The following is a 23,524-nucleotide window of genomic DNA, read 5'->3' as shown; positions in this document are numbered from 1 at the left end:
GGTTTGCGGGCAATGTCGTCGCGATGCGGTGGCGGCTTTTGCGCTTCGGGTTGGGACGTGACGGGAAACGCGGGAGCTCTAGGGATTACGAGAGCGCCGGAGGCTTCCCGCGGATCAGGGAGGATCTCATTTGTGGTCTAGAAACGGCGCCCTGGAGTTGCCTGGGAGGTCGCAATGAGAGAGCGGAGGTTGGTAAAAATTTCCCGCGGTCTTTGAATCGGACGGAGTGTCTTGTCATGTCGTGGTGGCGAGTGGGGCGGGGGGGGGTATGAAAACACACACATACATCCCCGGGTGAATCCTTGTATAGGAAACTGCAGGTGCCGCCTCTGTTTTGGAGGCAGGAATGAATCCCAGTTGCTGAGAAGAGCATTGCAACTTGTGCAGTATTCTAACCCACAGTGTAGAAACAAAAAAAAAATCAATGTCCCATCCCCTTAATGTAGGTGAGTGTCCTGGAGATACTTTGGACTGCTTGAGGAAATAACTCAGGCAGCTAACAAGGAATGTGTGTGTGTGGTTGAGCCATTAATGAAAATGGAAAGATAAGTCAGACCTGTTGGTTGAGGCGTTGGATGGCTGCCAGCATTGCAAAGTAGTTTAGGAACTGTTTCAGGTAAGTATTAGTAATACAAACTATCAGCATTATTTCCTGTTCTACTTTTTCACACCAGTGTATTAGAAATCTATCTGTATTCTTGTTTAACTCCACGAGAAGTCTTATTCATGTTTCATGCATGAGTCCATGTGGCTCATCAAAACTGTATGACAGTAGAAAATCTCTCTTAAGCATTTATATACACCCACACACATCAACACATACATTCTTGATAGAAACTAGATATTTCTGTTAGCTCAGGAGTATTACTAGTTTAACCATATATAATACTGTACTTGTAGACTCACAATTTCAGTTGTTTTGTTTCTAAAAAATACATTATTGTATGCAAAAAGGGTAAAAGAATTGCTTCTAGTTTAAGAGCAAACTACACAGAGATATGGATAAGGAAGAGTCATTCAATACTTTTAATTGCAAGGCAATATTAACACAATGCTGTGTTAATAAAAAGTTCACATGTACCTTTTGATATTCACTCTAGATTACATTGTTTTGAACCATGTATACTTGAAAGGCAGCTAAGACCCCTAAATTGTTCTTTTAAATGTTATTTTAAAATTTTGTTTCAGCTGAAATGGCTAAACTTTTAAAAGAACGGAATGAGGAATTAAAAGAGAAATCACTAGAACAAAAGAACATGGAACTATGAGCCTCTCTTTACCTTTGTGCCTTATTGTAACAGACAATAAAGATAAACCCTTAGGTTCTGCAAATATGGAAGGAAATATATTGCAATTGATGAATCTTCTACAAACTGAAACCAACTGAGTGTTTATTTGATCAAATTAAATAAATCGTATCATCTGTATTTACAGGTCTAATGTAAGGTGTTTAAATAACTGCTTCACAGGAACTTTTTTTTTTAAAAAAAAATACATTTACTGAAAGTAAGATTGTATCATTTGTTTATTAATCCCAATAGCAAAAAAATGCAAATGAATCTACTAAAACTACTGGAAAAGAAGTTCCTTGGGGATTTCCAGAAAATGCTTCAAAGATTACTGATTAACCTAGTTAGCTGAGTTCTTTCACAATTCAGTTATGCCATTTGGAAATGTAATAATGACCTTAATGCACAGTTGGAAAGTTGACACAGGAGGCAATGAGTATAAGAGTTGACTAACATATGAATTGACTTTAACCTACCTGTATGAGCCTTCCATATATTCAAATAATGAAGCTCCAGATGTTTCATCATTGGAGTCTCTGGGCATAATGATTATGAGAATCAGATGTGTTACTGTATGTCAACTCAACCCCTTGCTTAATATCCTTGTTCTTTAAAGAAGTTTTCTTCTTTAAAAAACAAGGATATGGCAGATCTGGAAGATATTTAGACTACAGTTGCCATGAAGGCTTCATCAAGTTCTTAAGTTTAGATCACTTTGGCAACATACACTAAATTGGAAGCTAAATTTCTGAATTGTCTTTGCATGATGATTTTCATTTAATATTCTATTGTTGAACTGTGGGAGCACTGATGTAAATGTAGTGGATTAGTCTCATAAACAAGCAGACCAATGTTATTATTATTCATTATTTAGTAAATTCCAGGATGATGCATTAGATACTTTGAGAGGAAAAGTGATGAAATAGTTTTGCTAGCAAAGTCAGCTTTATAGAGCACAATCTACTGTACAAAACAATTAAAATCCAACTCTAAAAACCAGTTCTTTCAATGAAATGTATGTACAGAAGATGTATTTATGGTGTTATTGTATTTGAGACTGTTATGTTAAATACAGTATTTCTGCCTGACACACATATAATAAAGTTGCATATTAAATAAATTCCTTTTTGTGTTCTCTTAAGGAGATTTATAACTAAAATAAAAAAGTAAGCCTTTCAAACTTTATTAGGATAAATGTTTCAGAGAGTCACATTTGATAAGCAATTGACTAATTCACAAATTGAAGTATAATTAGAGAAGTCATTCAAGTCTGCCTTGCAATCCAAGGGCAAACTATTATCAGGTATTGCTACTGCAGTCTGTTCATTTAAAGGTACACTTAGTTTGATGGAGAACGTAAGAAAATTCCACCAATATATGTCAGCTTTAGCTGGTGCAGGTGATAGCATTGGAAGATAATACCTTACAGCTCTTCAGTAGATTCACTGAAAATATTATTACCCTAATTAAAGTTCACTACGCTCCTGGAATTACCTTGGGGCTGAAATTAAATGCTGCCAGGTTTAAGTAGCATAAATAGCCACAAGGCTTTGCTTTGTGTTCCTCTTTCCTACTTTCATGCATGCCACTTCTAAGAGCTTTGTCTTTTCTAGTGAACATTGTCAGGACTGATAAAATCTTTCAGGTACAGCTTAGTAAATATTCATAAACACACATAAATAGAAGGTCTATTGTGATAGTGTGTAAAGAGGCTTTCTTTGAGTTGAAATCAGAATGAAAGCTCACAAGAGTGAGTTTATTATATAGCTGCATTATATTCAATTGATACCATTCAGGTTTTTTTTAAAAAAAAACTTGTTACAACAGGGTTCCATATTTCACTGTCATGTGACTTTTCAAGTTTATTTGTTATTAATCAGCTCAGTGTAGCTAGGCTGCTAAGCAGTTTGAGCCTGATTACTGCTTAGGAAAGAGATTTCCAAGGAATAAACTAATCCAGGAAGCTGAAACAAAGATTTAGAAGGTTGTAGCAAGTATTTCTACACTATGGTCAAGGAAACTCCATGGATGCCTCTATAATGTCACCAACAGTTGAGCTTGACTTTTAAAAACGTTTGATTTAGAACTCCTACTTCTAAGTGTCTTTTTTAGCATTCTCCTCTTCCGCACATACAAGTCCTGGCCTGATCTCACTTCATTTGAATACTCTATTTAATTCATTGAAGCTTTTCCATGGTCAGGAAATCAAGAGTTTTGCATAAGCAGAGCCATAAAGGTACAAAATGGGTAAATAAATACTGCGGTCCTTTGTTCTTTAAATAAAAACTCCAAGATAAATGTAGGAAATCTTTTGTGATGCCTATTACAGTTCACCCCAAGCATATCATATATTTTTAAGACAACACAAGGATGTTGATTTTGCATGGCTAATTCTGGCACTGGCAGCTACTATTCGTTTGGAAGCCCCCTCTACTGATGTAGCAGTGCAACAACACTAGGGTTCTAGTGCTGGCCCACTGGGTCTTTTGTTTTAATAATACATTTTTAGTGCTACTGTACAGATAGGTTGTTTTCGGTGGAGGGATTCAATTTTGTTTTACTACTGGTTCTGTGGGCGTGGTTTGGTGGGCGTGGCAGGGGAAGGATGCTGCAAAATCTCCATTCCCTCCTCACTCCTGGGAAAGGAGAAATCCCCATTTCCTCCCCACCTCACTAACCTGCTTTCCAGCTCCATTCTCCTGGGCAGGGCAACAAAAGAAGACCCAGTCAATCAGCTGGGACTCAAGAGGCAAAGAATAGATGAGGGCAAGGCCAGTCAGAGGTGGTATTTGCTGGTTCTCTCAAAATGTCCGCTATCATTTCTCCAGAACTGGTCAGAACCTGCTGAATACCATCTCTGGTTGTTTTTGAAAAGATTGAATGAATGATCAGAGGATCAATAAGGATCACTGATCCGACTGATTCTATGATGCATGTGTGTGCATATTTCTGCACAGACTGATCTCCCCCACTCCACCCCTCTCTATCTACCATATGCCATAAGGGTTTTGGAAATTGCTTCTCATTTGGAGCTCCTTCAGCAAAAACCATGATCCAGGCACAGTTGGGTCATTAAAAGGTGGGTTCTCCTAGTATTTTTGTAATATGAGTACAGATAGCCCTTGACCTGTAACTATTCACTTGGTGACTGTTCAAGATGAACCTACCTTGGGGCTACTAACAACATGTGTTCAAAGTTCTGACAGTCACACACACCCTGCAGTCACATAGAGCCGCAGTGGTGTGGTCATGCAGAGTTAGAATGCAGTAATGCAGGCTACTTCTGCTGGCTGCCTGCAATTTGGCAGTTCAAATCTCACCAGGCTTGAGGTTGACCTCAGCCTTCCATCCTTCCGAGGTGGGTAAAATGAGGATCCAGATTGTTGGGGACAATATCAGGGGTGGGATCTGGCAGGGTTAATACCAGTTCGGTCATTTATGAGGTTTGGTGATTTACGGTGTGTTTCCCTGCACATTGCTGGCGCACATCTGTAAATCGTCATCAGCATGCTGGTGCAGAGAAGCAGCCTTTCAGAAAGCCCTTTTTTCCTGCTTTTTTAACTGCAGCTGTGCCTTGTTCGGCAGCTGAAGTTGAAAAATCAGGAAATAAAGATCAGGTAAGAGCCTGAGTGGGCGGGTGGGCAAAAACATCAGCAGACATAGAACCGGTTCTATGTCTGCTGCTCTTCAGAGCTACTGGTTCTACAGAGGTGGACAGAACCGGTAGAAACCCACCCCTGGGCAACACGCTAACTCTATAAAACCAATTAGAGAAGGCTGTGAAGTAGTATATAAGTCTAAGTGCTTGCTATATTCAAATTCGGGCATTTAGTAACATAGCTGCATATATGGTTGTTTGCAGCATTCTGCAGTATGTGACCGTGTTTTATGATGGTTTTGTCAAAACCCAGCACTTCCTGTTTTCAACAAAACTATTTTCACACCAAACATTGGTTTGATTAATGATCATGGTGTTCACTTAATGAACATTTTATAACCATCATGACTTATTTTGGGCAAGCTCTATTACAGTCATAAGTCAAGGACTACCAGTACCAAAAATGCTGGTACGTTTCTGCTCCCAATTAAAGTGCAGGCATATACCAAGCCATTTTGTTACTGATACTAGCTTTAATATGCATAGGATTTAAAAGTACACTTGTTTAAAATATATGCATATTTTGGGGGGGCACCAGGGACCAGTTCCATGGAAAATAATTTCTCCATCGACTGGGAAGGGGGGAGATGGTTTCGCTACCTAGATCCTATGCATGCGCAGATGAAGCTTTACTTGCTTGCACAGGCTAGTTCCTAATGGGCCACTGACTGGTACCAGTCCACAGCTCAAGAGTTAGAGACCCCTGCCCTAATGCACAAATGTCATAGCTCCTATTTCATAGAAATATAACTTTAAAAGTTTTCAGAGTGTTCTATTTGGGGCGGGGGGAGATCATGCAGTACAGCAAGTGGAATCTCATGTGTGTTAGATGTAGACAAGCAACACAAATGTGCTACTTTACAAGGAGAAATGTTTGAGATTTTATGGCTGTGACTAGGAAACAAACCTTAAATACATTGGTCAAAAAAATAAAGGGAACACAAAAATAAGACATCCTAGATCTGAATGAATAAAATATTCTTATTAAATACTTTGTTCATTACATATTTGAATGTGCTGACAACAAAATCACACAAAAATTATCAATGGAAATCAAATTGAGCAACCCAGGGAGGTCTGGATTTGGAGTTACACTCAAAATTAAAGTGGAAAAAAACACTACAGGCTGATCCAGCTTGTCCTTAAAACAAGTCAAAATGAGGCTCAGTAGTGTGTGTGGCCTCCACATGTCTGTATGATCTCCCTACAACGCCTGGGCATGCTCCTGATAAGGTGGCGGATGGTCTCCTGAGGGATCTCCTCCCACACCTGGACTAAAGCATCCCCCAACTCCTGGACAGTCTGTGGTACAACGTGGCATTGGTGGATGGAGTGAGACATGATGTCCCAGATGTGCTCAATTGGATTCAGGTTTGGGGAACGAGTGGGCCAGTCGATAGCATCAATGCCTTCGTCTTGCAGGAACTGCTGACACACTCCAGCCACATGAGGTCTAGCATTGTCTTGCATTAGGAGGAACCCAGGGCCAACTGCACCAGCATATGGTCTCACAAGGGGTCTGAGGATCTCATCTCAGTACCTAATGGCAGTCAGGCTACCTCTGGCGAGCACATGGAGGGCTGTGCGGCCCCCTAAAGAAATGCCACCCCACACCATTACTGACCACTGCCCAACTGGTCATGCTGGAGGATGTTGAAGGCAGCAGAATGTTCTCCATGGTGTCTCCAGACCCTGTCACGTCTGTCACATGTGCTCAGTGTGAACCTGCTTTCATCTGTGAAGAGTACCGGGCGCCAGTGGCAAATTTGTCAATCTTGGTGTTCTCTGTAAGCTGTAAGCTGTAAGCACAACCCCCACCTGTGGACGTTGGGCCCTCATACCACCCTCATGGAGTCTGTTCCTGACCGTTTGAGCAGCCACATGCACATTTGTGGCCCGCTGGAGGTCATTTTGCAGGGCTCTGGCAGTACTCCTCCTGTCCCTCCTTGCACAAAGGCAGAGGTAGTGGTCCTGATGCTGGGTTGTTGCCCTCCTACGGCCTCTTCCGTGTCTCCTGATGTACTGGCCTGTCTCCTGGTAGCACCTCCATGCTCTGGACACTACGCTGACAGACACGGCAAACCTTCTTGCCACAGCTCGCATTGATGTGCCATCTTGGATGAGCTGCACTATCTGAGCCACTTGTGTGGGTTGTAGACTCCGTCTCATGCTACCACTAGAGTGAAAGCACCACCAGCATTCTAAAGGGACGTGGTCTGTGGTCACCACCTGCAGAACCACTCCTTTATTGGGGATGTCTTGCTAACTGCCTATGCTTTCCACCTGTTATCTATTCCTTTGCACAACAGCATGTGAAATTGATTGTCAATCAGTGTTGCTACCTAAGAGGACAGTTTGATTTCACAGAAGTGTGATTGACTTGGAGTTAGATTGTGTTGTTTAAGTGTTCCCTTTATTTTTTTGAGCAGTGTATAATGTTCTTATCAATAAATGTAATTGTGCTTGATTGCTAACTGAATAAGGAATGATTGGAAGTCAACAGCCAAATTTTTGCTGAAGAGAAAGAGAAGAATAACTCATAAAGAGACTTTAGACCACTTGACTTCTCTATAGTATTTGTTGGAATTACTATGAGAGCTGGCTGTGCAATCAAAACATTTCAAAGCCACCCAAGGCAGCTATTTGAGCAGAGTGCTGCTCAATCTTGTTATCTGTTGCTTAGAATGAATACTTATTTGCCACATTGGACCACACTCATCACAGAGAGATATTCTAACCAAGGGTAAAGGGAGAAATTGAGGCTGACATAGTCTAAGCAACCGGCAGGAACACTCCAGTTCAGTTCCACTGCACTTGTGATATAAAAAGTACAGCATGATCCCAAATCTGTGTAATTGGGTCAGTCCCTCAAGGTAGGTCAGGTCAAAGACAGGAAATGCCTCCATTAATGATTGTTCCTTCTTTCCCAATTCCAAGGATCTGTTCTACATTCTACCACAAACTAGGAAAGTGTTCTAGGAGCTGATCCATCATTCAAGCACTTCCCATAAGCAGCACAGGGGTTCATGATGACTCTATCAGGGCAACAGGATTAGAAGTAGCTACTCAATAACCCACAAGCTCTTCCTCATTGGTTGCCATTGTTGTGACAAAGAAGCATTCACAATTCCTCTACAATGTTTCTCAATGTTTTGCCACTTTGAACTGTCTATTTAGACAGCTTTAAAGAAAGATGTGACAAATTTAGTGAGGAGATAACTATAAAAGGTATGTGAAAGATTTGCATTTTTAAATATTTCTTAATCTTTAGATTATGATATGTTTGTGGAAATTATTTAATATAATAATAATTCAGACTCTATCTACTACAGGTTAAAAGTATCTTCATTGAAGGTTATGACCAATCTACTATGTTTGGTCCAGCACAGTTTGATAGAGATGTGTTCTTCAACTTCTTGCCTAGGACAGAGTGATTGGGCCAAACCATCTACCTGTCTAGCATCTTAGCTCTATACCATATTGGCACATATTGGTTGGTTGGTTGGGGTTTGTATGTATGTACACCAAATTCTATGGTACAGTTATCTGAGTTCCCTAGAAATGATACCTCCCACTATTATTGTTCCTTATTATATATACATTTTAAAACTCTAATAACTTTAGAAGCAATATAGGTCTCAGTCCCAGTGAATATAAAACATAAGCAGGAAAAATTAATGTGATCATGCTTTCCTTGAGAGGCTGGTATGCTGGACAAAATATACTTTTGGTTTGAATCCAGCAGGAAATCATCAGATTTTCATGCCATGATAATAAATAAGAAGTATTGTACAGCTGTTAAGTGTCACACTACAACCAAGAAGTATCAGGTTCAGGTCCATTTTCATTTGTGGAAGTTCATGGGAATTTGGATCATCATTTTTTCCAACTTAGCCTAACCTAATTAAGAGGAGAGCAAAGCTGTGTATTTTATTCACTTGAACAAAAGTAGCTTAATTTTTCAGGAGTTAATACAGGATTTGTAGGAAAATAACCCAAGATATTTCACACCACAACCATCTCCATATTAAAAGTTAAGTCCTTGGTCTTGGCAAGAGATAAAGAGGAAGTGGAGCAAGGCTATAGCCTTCCCATTGCAACATATCAAAATTCACTCGTCTATATATAAAATTCACTCTACTACAGTTTTCTGGTTTCTATAAAAAGAAGCTCCCACAGGCCTGTTTGAGCTGTTCAGTTGTCCTATTGAACTTTAAAGACTAAGCCACTTCCAGCTTTTGTAGTCACCAAATATATAAAAATATAAATAAAGCTGATACACAAGGATAACATTACAATAAGTACTCAAATGAGAGACAATATGATTCTTTTTTAAAAAAATCACAATTATCTGTATTGATCTTGAGGCCCAGACTACATTGGTTCTTCACCAAGTTCACCAAGATTTGGCATTTATAAAATTACAGTCAAGTTGATTTCCACCAGAACATTGCAACATTTTTAGAAGTGTAGTTGGTAAGGAAACACTTTGGATCATGTGTGAATCACTCTCTTTGGATGAAGATTACAACTTGATTGCAGTGGTTATTTTTGCTACATTGTAAGCACCAAAATTACTGACTTTTATTGTAATATTGTCTCTTTTTTAATTTAAATGAGTGCACCCAGAGGGGTTTTGTATGGCCCAGAGGGTACATTAGGCATGGAAAGAATCTCACCAACTTTCCAGACATTACAAAAGTGACAGATACACAAAAAAGAAATGGCACAATTCAAAGAGCTTATAACTCCTGCTGACGTTAGTCAACATTTAGCCTCTCACAAAGAAAGGCATTTTATTTAGCCTCTGCTCATTTTTCTGCATTGCTGCCAATGATGACTTTATTGTTCCCCATGAAAATGAGCACTTCCTGCCTTCTCTCTTGTTTGCATCAGTTATAAAGTTTCCACCCCCCACAGAAATCTGGCTAAAAATCAGAATAAAACTTTTTATTGGCTCAGCCAACTTCTCAAGAGTGATTGGAATGGATAAGACTATTGATCATGCTTCTCTACATAAAATTTCGGCTAGTTTTATGATATTGCATTTTCTGAATTATTTTTATCTTTCATATCTAAGCAACTTGCCATATCAGTAAAATACATAAATATAAAAATCACTAAACAGCACAGAAACACCCCAACAATTATTTTAAAAGACTAAAATGTTCAAAGAGCAGTTTACAAAAAATGTAAAAGTAAGGCTCATGTCTGAGGTGTTTCTGAAACTGAAGGCTTACACCAATTTCTGAAACATTGTTAGTGAAGAAGTGAGATCTGTCTTTCTCTGAAGGCAATTTCAGGATATATATATGGTCAGGGGTGGACTGCTGTGGGTTCACAGGGGTTCTGGATAGCCCCTAGCTAAGATTCTGTGCAGTTTGGACAAGCCCCAAATCCCACTTCTGGCTGGCCCCACTCGCTCTGCCCCACCCCTCCCAGGATTTCCGACATGGGCCGTTTTGGATGCAGGTAAGTGCAGGGTGTGTGTGAAGGCTTGGGGAGGGTGAAAAATGGGCCTCCCGGAAGTTCGGGAAGGCCGGAAATGGGCCCGTTTCCATCTTCCAGAGAGCCTCGGGAGCCCGGGAAAGCCATTTTTGCTGTCCCGGAGGCTCGAGAAAAGCTTCCAGAGCCCAGGGAGGGCAAACACCCCCACACACACACTATGGTGCTGGAGGCCAACTAGGCCACACCCACCACGGCCACATTCACCCAACAACCGGGCAGAGAACCCTTTGCTAAAATTTTTGAAGCCCACTCCTACATATGGTTATTGAAAATGCCTCCCCTGATCATCGCCACATGTATCTTAAAGGTTGCTGCAACCTAGAAAAGGACTCCCATACTTGACTGCGTTCAAAGGCAGATGTATATGAGAAAAGATGAGTCTTCATTATCTTGGTCCTAAACCATTGAGGGCATTATAGGTTAACACTGCTGCATCCATTTCTATACCAAAATAAACTGGATGTCAATGTAATTGTTTTAGTACGGACATAATTTGTTTCCGGTATGCCACTCAGGTTAAGAAAAGACCTACAGATAGTCCTTGACCTATAATCACAATTGAGCCCAGAGTCACTACATGATCTGATTTCATTTTATGATCATTTTTACAATGGTTGTTAAACATTAAAGGACTCATATATTTACACGTACTACATGGTCATTAAGCAAATCCAACATATCCAATAGGCAGGTTGGAAAATGGCCAAAAAAAGCCACACCACAAATTGTGGCCAATGACCATAGGATGATGCAACTGCTCATAAATGGAAGTTGGCTGTCAAGCACCCAAAATGCCACCCCATGACCAGGTGTGTGTGTGTTATAACTTTGAGTATCTTTCTTTGAAGTTCATCATCACTCCAAACAATCATTATGAGGACTATGTGTATAGTATTTTGAACCAAGCATAGCCTCCTACTAATCAACATCTTTCCACAGAACAAGGTGCAATAACCTAGTTGTGATGCAACTCAGTGTCTTTTCCAACTGCTGAACTGAAGTTTTATGTACCCATCCTTGAGCTGGCAGAAAACTAACACAAAATATGCAAACACCTTTACCAATCCCTGCTTTTTTCTGCTTCTCATGTTTCAAGTTTCAGTTGAATTCATTCTCAGATAATGGATGCCCTTGGAAAATATTGGGAAAAGAAGGAAAATACTGCTTTAAAATGAGTATCTCAAGAACAATCCTAGCTTACTGATAGGCAAACATCAATAAAGCAAGTGGGGAAAAGATGTTTCCAAGAGGGCATATTTGTAATTTCAAAATATATGTGTCTTTTTTGCCATTCCCAAATTTTCTAGTAAAGATACAGCCAGATCAATCCCAGACAAAGGCACTTTCTGTTACTTTTGCAGACATGAGAATCAACTTCCATAACTTATTAGATTCAGTCCCTGATCCTGTTTGCTACTTTATATTAAAAGATTCCTACTTCTCTTTTACCTGCTATGTCTACTGCTCTCTTCATCTACTGTGACTTTTACAGTGTGTCTGATTTTCTAGCCAAGACTTGAATTCTTCCTGCCCAGATCTAACACTACTAACTTCCTCTGCATGCATATGTGTTTCATTCATGCCTGCAATCTGAACTGGAAAACAATTGTGTCAGTCCTTTAATATATGACAATCCTGTACATCCTGCCCTTGGAAGAACAAACCTGTTTCTTGTATCTATTTGTTATAAAGGAAAGTAGAAGTTCTGAACCACCATATAAGAAATAGTCATTTATCCTTCATGTTACTAGAACACTTTGCTGTCTAAATCAGTTTTTCATTCTTCACTCAGCCCTTTATATCACAAAGACTTCCTGTAGTCCATACTTGAGCAAAGATTGCCCCCAGAGATACGAACAGTCCTTTCTCTCCTGGCTTTTAGTGAGTTCATTAAAACATGGTTTTGCATTAGGACAAAGGAACTAAAAGAAGCCAGAAGGTTTTAATTTGGAACTCATTGATTGGAATATATCTGATTAGTCACTTATTTTTTCTTCCCCCACCCATGGCTTGTCAGGATCATAATTGTTTATGTGTTATTTGTTATTTTAATGGTTTTTAATCTGAAGTCTGAATATGGGAATCATAGGTTGCTCAGAGTCACTTGCCATTATACGGACTTACGAGCAAGCCCTAGAACAGACTCAGTGCTCTCCATATTATAAAGATTATTTTTGTCAGGGCCGAAAGGAGGCATTTTAGAGAAATCAATGTCATCACCACCCATGAAAAAATATGTAAATGTCTGTAGGTACAGTATGTGGTTTATATTATTGTATTGTATTGTGTTTCATGACATTATATATTATATCTTTATAATATAATATTAATATAATTAGTATCATATATTTTTACACACAGGTACAGAGAAAATAAAGGGAGGTTAAGAATAAAAGTTTTTTAAAAATTATCTATCACATATCTATTTCAAGTTGGTAACCTGGAATTGCCAAAAGTTGACCTGTTTTGCATTTCATTGTCAATTAGATCTGTTTCTATCTTTCTATACCCATATGTGATTATGAATGCTGGCAATTGAAGGCCGTCTTGTATCCCTACTCAATCTATGAAAGCTTCTGGCACTATAAATGCATTAATCTTGAAAGTAACAAAACGTTTTCATTTTCTTTTTGCCTTCAAGAGAGCAACCCAGCTATCCCTGAATGGGAAATCTGGGTTTGTTTTTCTTCTCCTACATCAGTATTGTTTTCAGTATTCCAAGATTAATAAGTCATACCAATTCAAGAGACCAATATGGAAAGGCAGGGTATCATTTACCCTCAGTCCTTCAGTAAACAAAGCCTAAATGAGATTAAGCTCAAATTCAGACCAGGCATGTTTGATCTTTCGGAGACTGTTTTGGTAGCTGATACCTTCTAAAAGATCTATGTCAACTTGAAAGAGGAGCTCCTTTGTCAATATCTCTTTCCATTATAGATAAGTGAGAAATTGTTTTCTGAACCCTTAAGTCAGATCTATTGCTGGGAGATTATTTAAGGGACTGCTAGCAAAAATAAAGCAAACTGTTTTACACTTTTGCTTTAGTTTTTCCTATCTTAATGATTGATCATCCTAAATTGGGTCAATCAACATTCAGAAACAAGAAAGAGGGACATAGACAGAGAAGGGGGAAATGCTGCATACTCATGTAGGAAATACTGTTTCAGCTGAGCACTTCTTTGTTCCAGGAAGACATTTGTAATTTACAGTGTTTTTAAATATGGCTTTATTTTGTAATGGCCACGGCCATAGAAGAAATTTTACTGAGGAGCTGAGAAGAAGATTCAGGCACCTAATCCAGACCTCAAATCATGGGAACAATAGCAACTTTCCACTGGTACAGCCAGCACATCACCACACACTATAATATGGTTTGGTTTGGATTAGTGTTATTTTTTAAAAAATCACATGGTGTAGGTACAAGTCCACACATGCATTATGGTTTAATCCTAGCATTCCTTTCTCATTGATTGTTCTCCCTTTTTCTTTTTACCACAAGACAAGCATTGGTGTTTTTTTTTGACAGATAGCCCTACAGGGGCTGTCTGTAGTTACATTTAATTAGTTCCTGTAGAGTTGTAATTGCAGGAATGTTCCAATCTCAGATGGCAAGCCTCAGATAAAGAATGTTTCCAAGCAAATACAACTCAGGTAAACAAAGTCACTCATCTAAAGGAGAATTAGAGAGAGGAAGTAAACATATATTAGACTTTAACTAGAGATAATTAATTGTATTAATTACTGTGCTAAACAGTAATGAAAGTTAAGCAGTAACCAAAGTTAACCAATGATGGAGGATAACTAAAAATGTGTATAAATGCAAGACTAGACTCCAATAAAGATCATCATGATTCAGTTGTTCATGATCAAACAACTCGACTGCCTCGTCATTACAACAAGTGGCGCATGAACAGGGACCCTCTTACTTTGTCTGGCAAGGATTTGGTGCACCATCAACCCTTTGTGGTTTCTTCAACCTTTTGGTTTCTGTAAGTATGGGATCTTCGCTTTCTGAGGAACAAAGGAAACATGTAGATGAATTAGGCTATTTGTTGAAGAAAAATAATACTGAGGTACCACAGAGAAATCTCTTAAGGCTGGTCCAGGAGATTTCAGCTCAGTGCCTATGGTACCCAGAAAAGGGGTCTTTAAAATTAACTGATTGGGAATGTATTGGGGAAACACTGCATACTGAACCTCAAGCAAAAATAGAAGTTTTGCAGGTGTGGCATTTATGTAGGCATGCAATTGAAAAATTTGGTCACAATGAACTTTCACTTTTAACACCTCCACCTTCACGTTATACTAATGCTGTCATTTGTCTCCCTTCTTCACCTGAATATATGTCTTCAATTCCCTCAGCTCCTGCAGATACAGGGCAAAAGCCTCCTGACTCTATTGTTCAGTCTTCTTTTCAGAACATGGTAGAGACTTGTAAAAGGGATGCCTCTGTCTCAGGAACAGAACTTGCAGAATTACTGTCTGTTTGTCCAGTACAATATCATCCTGGTCAGGGGCCACAGCTTGGACTGCAAGTAGCAGAATGGGAGGGTCTGCCTTATCAGATCTTAAGAGAGTTTAAAAAGGCAGTTACAGACTATGGATTAGTGGTAATTTTACAAGAGGTCTTGTAGAAGGAATAAAACATGGTTATACAATGATCCCTGAAGATTGGAAGCAAATATTACTTGACTCCTCCAGCAGTCTCTTTCACTCCCCCCTAACTACAGCTGGTAGCCCTGGGATCGATTTAATCACTCAAGAGGAAATTGAGTTTAAATTTCCCATGGAAGTTAAAATAGTTCCATCTAAATTTAAAGGTTCTCTTCCTTCGGAATTAGTTGGCTTAATTTTGCCTCATTCTTCTGCACGCAAAAAGGGCTGTTTTGTTGTGCCTGGGGTAATAGATTCAGATTACACTGGTATCCTCATGATTCAGATTTGGGTGAATCTTCCTCAAGTTCTTCCTTGTAAATTGCTTCTTCTTCCATATGAAAATCCATCTCCTGGTATAGGTAATCATGGGGATGCAGGATTTGGATCAACTTCTTTATCTGTAGGCTTACTTCATCAGCTGAACTCCTCTCGTCCTTTGTTAATGCTCTTCCTTAATAAACAACTATTTCAAGGGTTATTGGATACTGGAGCCGATGTTACTGTCATCTCCTCTTTACAGTGGCCAGTACAGTGGCCAAAAACGACAGTTTCTTCATTGTGGGGAATAGGAGGTTCTACAGCTGCTTGGCAGAGTGTTCAAGAAATTAATGTTACAACATCTGCTGGTAAGTCCTTTTTCCTACAACCATACATTCTAGATATTCATACTAATATTTGGGGCCATGATATCCTTTCTCTTCTTAATGCCCATTTGATTCTTGATGATGGCTCTTCCTCTTAAATAGCTCTGTTCTACGCCGGTTTGGGTGGAACAATGGCCATTATCAAGGGAAAAACTCGCTGCTTTACAACAATTGGTTCAAGAACAATTGGCTGCTGGTCATATAGAACCTTCTACTAGTCCTTGGAATACTCCTGTTTTTGTTATAAAAAAGAAAAATGGGAAATGGCGCCTCCTGCAGGATTTAAAAGAAATTAATAAATGTATCCAACCCATGGGTCCTTTACAATGTGGTCTACCAAATCCTAACTTAATTCCTAATTTTTATAAATTATTGGTAGTTGATCTTAAAGACTGATTTTTTACTATACCTTTGCAGCCTCAAGACAAAGAAAAATTTGCATTTACTGTCCCAGTTTTTAATAATAGCATGCCCACAAAAGGGGCACAATATCATTGGCGAGTGTTACCTCAGGGAATGCTTAATTCCCCTACACTTTGTCAATATTTCATGGATAATGCCCTTCAACCCTTTCAGAATAAATTTCCTTCCTATTTAGTCTATCATTATATGGATGATATATTGATAGCAGCCCCGGATTTTGATGAATCTAAGTTATTAAAAGAGTTAACGGATATTGTGGCACAACAGGGATTGTATATAGCCTCAGACAAAATTCAAAAGGTAGAACCTTATACCTATTTAGGACATAGAATGTTGCACAATTCCTCCATTTTAATTTTTCCTGAATTACAAGTACATATACATTAGTACAATGGCAAAATTACTTGGCATTATTAATTGGGCACGCCCATTCTTCTACATTACAACTGGTGATATGTTGCCCTTATTTCAGTCTTTGAACGGAGCACAATCACCAGGAGACCTAGTTGTATTAACTGATCTTCAAAGAACATGCCTTCAAGAAATATTGAATAAGTTTAAGCATTGATATGTGGACAGGATAACATTCTTAACAATAGGACTTTGTTTAGCTATTCTTCCCACTACACCCTTACCCACAGGATGTCTTTATTCTAATGCGTCCCCACAAGCGGTCAACATTCATGAATGGATTAATTTGTCAGCTACTCCACCTAGAAACATTTATCCTTATCAATCAGCATTAGAGGATTTGATTATTAAAGGTCGTAAACGAGCCTTACATCTTACATGACAGGATCTCATTAGCATAGCTTTTACTCGTACAAAAGTTGAACATGAGCATTTGACGATGATTTCAGAATCATATCAGATAGCCTTTTCTCAATATGTGGGAAACTTGTATTCTTTACCCAAGGATCCTAGAATAGTGGTTACTACTACTTTAAATCCGGCCTTTTCTTCCATTTTTGTGCGAAATCCTATTTCTAAAGCTCTTATAGTCTTTACTGATGGGTCACCTACAAGGGGTGTGGTTGTCTGGCAGATTCAACAACAATGGTATTCTAAATTTACTGCCACGCAGACTTCAGCTCAACGTACTGAGCTGGCTGCTGTGATTTTGGCTTTACGATTGTTCAATGACCAACCTATTAACTTGATCGTTGATACTCAATATGTGTATTTAGCTATGCAATCCCTTCCCTTTTCTTATTGTGCTCTCTCTTTGGATAAAAATTTGTTATCCTTGTTTTTATCTTTAAAGAATAATTTGGAAACTCGCTTGTATTCTTTGTATGTAGAACACATTCGAAGTCATACTCCCTTTACTAATGCCTTGACTGAAGGAAATTGGAAGGCGGATGAATTCTTAAAGGATGTTGCATCTTTGTTTGCTGATCCTGTTGCCAGTCATTCTTATTTTCATCAAAATGCCAAATCGCTTGCAAAGCAATTTAAAATTTCATTATCTCAAGCCCGGGATATTGTCCATGCTTGTCCAGCTTGTCAGCAACTGGCAGTTCCCTTTCCAGTGGGTGTCAACCCACGAGGAACCCAAGCTAATCAAATTTGGCAAATGGATGTAACTCAATTTTCAACCTTTAAGCCATACTGTTATCTTCATACGTCTATTGACACTCATTCACACTTCCTTTGGTTACTGCTTCAAAACATGAACATACTTCAGATGTTATTTCTCATTGCCTATCTTCTTTTGCTATAATGGGTCGGCCTTCTCAGTTTAAAACTGACAATGGCCCCGCTTATATTAGTAAGGAATTTCAAACCTTTTGTCAGAAATGGAATATTACTTTAGTGCACGGAATTCCTTACAACTCTCAGGGTTAAGCTATACTTGAGCGAGCTCATCTTACTTTTAAGGCATTGCTTTAGAAACAATTACAAACTGAGTCTGGCCCTTACTATCTGCGAAAGATTCAAAATCTCATTACTGTAGCATTATATACTTGGAATTATTTAACCTTTTTAGATTCTCTTGCAGACTCACCTGTTAATTTGCATTTTCAAACTACTGAATCTTTAGCAAGGCCTTTGGTAAAGTATCACCAAGCTCCAGATCCAACCTGGAAAGGCCCTACACCACTCACCACCTGGGGTCGTGGTTATGCCGCTGTGGAAGATCCTTCTACTCGACAAGCAGTGTGGGTTCCAGAGTGCTGTTTTCGTCTGTATCATGGCATGGCATCAGGACCTTCACAACCCGATTTCAGATTTCAATCTTCATCTGAACACGGAAGTCCGTCTTCCAAGGTCGACGCATCTGCAACCCATCACTTGGGGCCAGGTTAAATCTACTACATATCAAGCTCAACAACAACTGCAAGAGGCCTCATTACCTCAGACTCCTGAAAATCTTGTTGCTGCTGTTTTTGCTATTATTACTGCTAACTCTGTTACCATTTTACTTTGTATTTTCTTGTTTATTGTTAATGGTGTTTCTGCTCAAAATGACACTTCTGTGGTTCATCTTAACCCTAATTTGTGGGTTCGTCATGCCCAATACATGTTTATGATTCATGGCACAAATATTACTTTATACTATGAGCCCCCAGTGCCATTTGGTCAAATTTCTTTTACCCCTAACTTGATCATGTCTTCTACATTTATTGTCTCACAACTACAATCTATTTCACATTCCTGGCTATTTTCTACATCCCCTATGCAATTGAAGTCTGTCTGTTAGCGTTACTTGAAAGTTAGTCAATTTACAAGGGGTCTGTGTTTCTGTTGTCACGCTAAACACACTTGGCTTCATAATTGGTCTGATTATGATGCTGCTCAGCACATATTTAAAAAGCTAGGGAATTATAGTTATTGTTCTGACTACTATTGGTTGTTAGGTACCTTTAATTCTTCTTTGCATGGAATTAGTATAGCTCCTGATATGTATCCTGACAATTTTTCTATTTTTAATGCCTCTGATCAATGTAATACAGGATCGATATGTGCTGGTTGGTAGCTTAAGGATCCTAATATGTGGTTCTTTTTTGATAAATATGCCACTAATGTTCATCCTCAGAATTATCAATGTGCAACTATAGGTTATTTTACTCTACCTGTTCAAATAGGTATGCTCCCATCAACTTGACAGCGGCGTTCCTCTCTGGGGCCTACATGTAATGATGAAGTCATTATTGACACACAATTGTCTTCTGGTTCTACATTTGGCCGTGCATTGGCAGGGGCCGTTACAGGAGTCCTTACTCTAGGCTCTTATCCTGGCATAATTGTTCAAGAAAACAGACGATCTATTCTTGGTCTCACCTGCTGACTTGAAAAATCCATCAATGCTACCGCTGCTATTATTTGTGATTTGCAGCATGAAATAGAAGACTTAAATCAAGATGTCTTACTGCAGCGTTTTGCCATAGCCTATCTTTTAGCCCGCCAGGGAGGGTTCTGTTGGACACCGTGGATGTGCTGTGCATTTTGATTATTTGAATAAAACTATTGAGGATGAGCTTGCCAATTTACAATCATACATTCAAAATAATATCCATGCTCATTACTCACCTTTTGAGTGGCTAACCAATTGGCTCCCTGATTGGTCTTGGCTCAGACAGTTTTTCTTTTATGCTATAATTATTATTATTGTACTAATTGCAACCTGTTGTTTTATTCAATATATTCCAAATTGATTCGCATTGTTTCATCCTGCTTCCCCCTCTCTTAATCCTCTACAATTGTGATACATTCATAAATCTTTGAATCCTCCATTTAAAATAAAAAACGAGGATGCGTAGAGTTGTAATTGCAGGAATGTTCCAATCTCGGATAGCAAACCTCAGATAAAGAATGTTTTCAAGCAAATACAACTCAGGTAAACAAAGTCACTCATCTAAAGGAGGCTTAGAGAGAGAAAGTAAACATATGTTAGACTTTAACTAGAGATAATTAATTGTATTAATTACTGTGCTAAACAGTAACCAAAGTTAAGGAGTAACCAAAGTTAACCAATGATGGAGGATAACTAAAAATGTGTATAAATGCAAGACTAGACTCCAATAAAGATCATCATGATTCAGTTGTTCATGATCAAACAACTCGACTGCTTTGTCATTACAACAAGTTCCTACTAGGCAAAGCTTCCAGAAATTAATATTAATTTGTATATTTATTTAAATACATTAATGATAACAAAGGTAAGAAAGTAAACAAGAGTGTGAGATTTTAAAATGGTACCAGTTTTTCCAGATGCAAACTACTCAGTTTCCCCACCCCCACCCCAAACGCCCTCCTCACCTATAAATGCATTGGAACTGCTGTTTCTTTCCAGCTTCTATTCTTGAGTGATAGCTAGTAGGCATCATGTATTTAAAGCTCCTTTATGAAAGAATTTCACAACCCCATAGGTATAAATAAATACAATCTTGGGCAATTGATTTTACAATCTACATTGTAAAGATGATAGGATTATATTGTGCAGGTTAATATACCCTGCAGACAATCTATTGTTTTGATTATGTAGTTTTACAAGTTTTTTTTTCTGGAGCAGCTTGATCTATTTTGGTATATCCAGTTAATTAAAAAAAAATAAGTCTAGTTATGATAGTTCCATAGAACCAAAAGCACATATTTTGGAGTGTAGATGTAAAAAACTACAAGTCAGTGATAATAGAGGGGTATTTTTTCAGTTTAGATCTTAGGCAAACAGACAATTAGAAAGAAAGAAAGAGGAGAAAGCAAATAGGTGGCAAGGAGAGAGAAAGATTGAAGAAAAATATAGTTTCAGTTAAGCTTGAGGAAATGTTCATCATCAAAAGATTACCCAATGCTACTTTGGATAGAAAAAAGGATATCCTGATCCAGGATAGTAAGTCTTATAGATATAGATATAGATATAGATATAGATATAGATATAGATATAGATATAGATATAGATATAGATATGGATCTTTGGTTGTTCGGTTTTCCCGCGTAAGATTCAAAGTGTCTGAGGCAACGTTTCGATGAAGTCTCATTCATCATCATCAGGCCTCTGTCTTTGGCTCTTGCTTTTCAGAGTGATGTGAGGTTGCAGCTGCTTTTTCTTTCTAACTGTCAGTGGGGGTGGGATTTGAATGGGTGGGGGCTTGGCTGTGTTCTGATTGGGTGGGGTGTCTTCTCATTGGTGGGGGCCTGGCTGTGTTTTGATTGGTTGGGGGTTGGCCGTGTTCTGATTGGCTGGATTTCTTGCTGCCCGGCTTCGAGTTCGAGGTCGCGCTGCATCTCCATAGTTGGTGTCGGCTTGCTTCATGTATGGCTCGGAGGGGTTTGGAGTGGGCAGTGGTGAGGTTGCAGGTATTCGTCTGTTCATGAGGGCGGGTTTCAAATGGCTGGGAGGTGGGAGGTGTCATCTCGTTTGTTCATGCTGTGTGGCGTTTTCTATTTCTATGGCTTCTCTGATTATTCTGCTGTTGAAGTGTTCGGTTTTGGCAATAGTTCTGGTATTTTTAAAGTTAATTTTATGTCCTGTGGCTTTGAGGTGTTGGACCAGGAAGAGGTCGCTTTCTTCTTTTTTGATTGAGTTCTTATGTTCTTCAATGCGTGCACTAATTCTTCTGTTAGTCTGTCCAATACATGAAGCAAGCCGACACCAACTATGGAGATGCAGCGCGACCTCGAACTCGAAGCCGGGCAGCAAGAAATCCAGCCAATCAGAACACGGCCAACCCCCAACCAATCAAAACACAGCCAGGCCCCCACCAATGAGAAGACACCCCACCCAATCAGAACACAGCCAAGCCCCCACCCATTCAAATCCCACCCCCACTGACAGTTAGAAAGAAAAAGCAGCTGCAACCTCACATCACTCTGAAAAGCAAGAGCCAAAGACAGAGGCCTGATGATGATGAATGAGACTTCATCGAACGTTGCCAGACACTTTGAATCTTACACGGAGAAAACCCGAACAACCAAAGATCCACATACAAATACCCGAGAACCTCAGAAAACAGATATATATATATATATATATATATATATATATATATATATATATATATATATATATATATATATATATATACATATAGATATAGATATAGATATAGATATAGATATAGATATAGATATAGATATATATATATATATGGATCTTTGGTTGTTCGGGTTTCTCCTCGTAAGATTGAAGTATCTGAGATAGCGTTTGATGAAGTCTCATTCATCATCTTCAGGCTTCTGTCTCGGCTCTGTGCTTCTCAGAGAAGCACAGAGCCGGAGACAGAAGCCTGAAGATGATGAATGAGACTTCATCGAAACGTTGCCAGATACTTCGAATCTTACGCGGGAGAAAACCGAACAACCAAAGATCCACATACAAATACCCACGAGAACCTCAGAAAACAGAAAAAAAAATATATATATATATATATATATATATATATATATATATATATATATATATATATACTTATTTTATAGTAGATTTGCTTTTTACAAAAAAGTACATATATTTTCTTATGGCACTCTTGAATATACAGATGACATTTTCCATAAATTGTTAATTTTAATCTTAACTTCCATATAAACTCTTTATCTATTATTCAAAACCACATTGGGTTAGCTTTGACTATTGGACTATCCTAAGTGTCTTAGATCCACAATCACTTCTGCTTCCCATTCCCCAGCACTTTTCCTATAAACTATCTCTGTTTTCAACTTAGACTATGCAATGGTACTGTTCAGACACCTGTCGTTTGTCGCCACTTACTGGCCATGGAATAAAGTACACAGGAACTTAACAGCTGTGCAACTGAGTTGCTTTTCTAATTGTTTGATGGATACTAACTTGTTCTAGCCTCCACATTACCTCCACATTACCTTTAGTATAAGGACTGCTAAGTATAAGGACACAGCAAATTTCACTTCCTACAGTACCTTATAATTTTGTCAAAAACACCTAGACTTTTATGGAAAACTCGGAATGTAAAATGAATGTCAAAAAAATCAATGCATTTCATTGTGCAGTACAAAAATTTAGTACTTGAATGTATAATTCACATGCCTATCAACAGTAATTTTAAAATGCATTTATTAAGATTGAGTGACTAAATCTAAACTAAATTAAGACTCCATACCTCACTACAAAACAGCTTCTAGAGAAGTGAAAAGCATTGGTTTTTTATTACATTTCATTGGTCTAATTAAATATATTTAAACAAGATATAATCAACCAAAACTAAGAAGCTTTCTATTGATGTAGACAAGGTGCTCTCACAAACGTAAAAGTTAGAACGATCACAATTGAATAAAGCTGAGTTTTTATTCTTTCCAGCTAAAATGACTGCAATAATAGTAACACTCTTATTATTGAAATTATACAGTAGGATAAGCATTCCATGATG

The 23,524-nt window shown here is 38.5% G+C and overlaps 1 long non-coding RNA gene and 1 pseudogene across 1 annotated transcript; both read left to right on the top strand.

The window, feature by feature from the left end:
* The first annotated feature begins 54 nt into the window (after positions 1 to 54).
* LOC148126423 (uncharacterized) lies at positions 55 to 2,409 on the top strand. The gene is made up of 2 exons (XR_015743251.1): positions 55 to 188; positions 1,189 to 2,409. It is a non-coding gene; the product is annotated as an uncharacterized LOC148126423 (long non-coding RNA).
* A 14,177-nt stretch (positions 2,410 to 16,586) lies between these two features.
* On the top strand, positions 16,587 to 20,921 carry LOC148126422 (uncharacterized; annotated as a pseudogene).
* The last annotated feature ends 2,603 nt before the right edge of the window (positions 20,922 to 23,524 follow it).

The sequence above is a fragment of the Pseudonaja textilis genome, chromosome 3 (assembly GCF_049901715.1).
Source record: "Pseudonaja textilis isolate UNSWEBS1 chromosome 3, rPseTex1.2, whole genome shotgun sequence".
Taxonomy (NCBI): domain Eukaryota; kingdom Metazoa; phylum Chordata; class Lepidosauria; order Squamata; family Elapidae; genus Pseudonaja; species Pseudonaja textilis.
Note: the sequence above shows the minus strand (reverse complement) of the source record. Positions and strands in the feature narration are given on the sequence as shown.